Source organism: Ipomoea triloba, chromosome 10 (assembly GCF_003576645.1).
Source record: "Ipomoea triloba cultivar NCNSP0323 chromosome 10, ASM357664v1".
In the NCBI taxonomy this organism is placed as follows: Eukaryota; Viridiplantae; Streptophyta; class Magnoliopsida; order Solanales; family Convolvulaceae; genus Ipomoea; species Ipomoea triloba.
This window is the reverse complement of record NC_044925.1, coordinates 9215082-9217854: the sequence shown is the minus strand read 5'-3', so window position 1 is coordinate 9217854 and position 2773 is coordinate 9215082.

The following is a 2773-nucleotide window of genomic DNA, read 5'->3' as shown; positions in this document are numbered from 1 at the left end:
CTTTCTAAGAGGCTTAACCTGGCCAAACCCAAGCCTACCACTATGATGCTCCAGATGGCTGACCGATCTATTAAGCACCCAGTAGAAGTTCTAGAGGACATTCCGGTGATGGTTGATCAGTATTTCATATCGGGAGACTTTCTAATTTTTGATATGGAAGAGGATACCAAGGTTCCCATTATACTTGGTAGGCCTTTTCTAGCTACTGTTGGGGCTCTCATTGTTGTGAAAAGGGGAAAGTTAGTGATGGAGGTGGCTGGTCAGAAGATTGAGTTCGATATCTTCAAGATGGACAAGCACCAACCTTCTTACATTGATGAATGTAACATGGTTGGAGTAATGGAGCAGTGCATTGAAGAGGTGGGGAAGGAGTGCATGAAGATTCACCAGAAACAGTTGCCTCCCTTGCACCTCTTGAGGAGGAATATGTCCCCAAGGTAGAACTAAAACATTTGCCTTCCAGTTTGAGGTATGCTTTTCTTGGCTCTGATTCTTCTTATCCTGTGATCATTAGTTCCTCTCTGAAAGAGGAGCAAGAGGCGAGATTGTTGTCTGTGCTTAAGAAACACAGGAAAGTTATTGGGTATTCGATTGGGGACTTAATTGGCATTTATCATAAGTATTGCATGCATAGAATTATTTGGAGGATCATGCCAAACCCACTGTGGAGCCCCTTATGAAGCTAAACCCCAATCTGAAGGGTGTTGTTAAAAAAGGAAATTTTTAAGTTGCTTGATAATGATATTATCTACCATATTTCGAATAGCAAGTGGGTCAATCCTATCCATGTTGTCCCAAAAAAGGGTGGTATAACTATTGTTGAGAATGCGAATAATGAGTTGGTTCCTGTTGAAATATTTCATATTTTGGACAGCAGACCAGCAGCCGTTTAGGCAGCAGACCAGCAGCCTTATTTAGTTTGTTATTATGTTAGTGCAATGTTAGGCAGCACCATTTGTCAGTCAACAACATGTTAGGCAGCAACCTTATTTGGTTTGTTAGGCAGCAGTTTCTTTTAGACTTTTTAGTGCAGAATTGTCTTTCACTCATGTGTATAAATAGAGATGTATTAGTTAGCATGATAAAAATAACAGTTTAAGCATTTTTTCTCCCTTCAATTCCTTAACAGTTCCTACTAGACTTCACAAGGCACCACATGTGCATTGATTATAGAAAGTTAAACAAGTCTACTAGGAAAGACCATTTTCCCCCTCCTTTCATTGACCAGTTGTTGGAGAGAATTTCCAACAACGAATATTTATGCTTTCTAGATGGTTTTTCAGGTTACTTTCAGATTTCTATCCATCCTGATGATCAAGAGATGACTACGTTCACATGCCAATAAGGCACTTATGCTTTTAAGCGGATATCATTTGGTTTGTGCAATGCACTAGCTACATTCCAGAGATGTATGATGGACATTTTCTCCAAGTTGGTTGAGGAAATTATGGAGGTATTCATGGATGACTTTTCTGTCTATGGGAAGTCATTTGATGAATGTCTCAATAATCTTGAGAGAGTGTTGTGCAGGTGTGAGGAGGTTAATCTTGTGCTCAACTGGGAGAAGTGTCATTTCATGGCTTCTGAGGGCATTGTTCTTGGGCACAAGGTTTCTACAAGGGGAATAGAAGTTGACCTAGCGAAAGTTGAAGTGATTGCTAAGTTGCCACCCCCTAATTCTATGAAGGGAGTGAGGAGTTTTTTGGGTCATGCTGGTTTCAATAGAAGATTCATTAAAGATTTCTCTAAGCTTGCAAAGCCTCTCACCCATTTGCTTGCTAAAGATGTTCCTTTTGATTTTGATGATTCTTGTCTAGTAGCTTTTGAAAAGTTGAAAGAGGCTATTTGCCATGCTCCCATTATTCAGCCTCCAGATTGGTCTTTACCTTTTGAATTGATGTGTGATGCTAGTGACTTTGCAGTTGGAGCAGCGTTGTGCTAGAAGAAAGACAGGAGTTACCCTGTGATCCATTACGCTTAGGAATGACAACGGGGCGGGGAGGGGTATCCCCGTCCCCGTCCTCGCCACCCCGACCCCGGCCCTGGCGGGGAAGGGGAAAAATTCCCCATCCCCGTCCCCGCGAGGAATTTGGCGGGGACGGGGAATCCCCATCCCCCGTCAACTCCTAGTCAAACTGTTATTTTAGTACAATTTTTTTAAAAAAAAATAAATAACAATTTTAATTAAAATTAACAATACATATTAACAAAAAAACACAGATTATAATTAAAATTAACAATGTATACACATATTATATACATTAAAATTATGGTGTTTTGTCCTGTAGAGTTTAATAAAATGCTTGACACAATCATATTATGGTAAAATTAAATTATAGTTTCTTTGCCTATTAAGAGAAAGCTAACAAGAAGAGGTCAGTAGGGTTGAAACAATTGTCTCATTCTTCACCAAACTTCATGAATTCAGGTACCTTCATTTTCACTGAATAACTTATAAAGAATACAAAGGTAAAACAGTATAAAATTAGAACAATATAAAAATTATTTAATCAACTAAATCAAGATTAAAATGGGAGGTCGTCCGGAACAGTACACAAACAGTATAAGCAGTATAAACAGTATAAATTGGAGGAATTGGATTTTAATCAACTAAATCAACAATACACAAACAATATAATACTCCGTAATTAATAAAGAGTATAAACAGCATCAAATACCTGTGCCCCATTACTAAAATAATATATATATATATATATATATATATATATATATATATATATATATATATATATATATATATATATATATATAT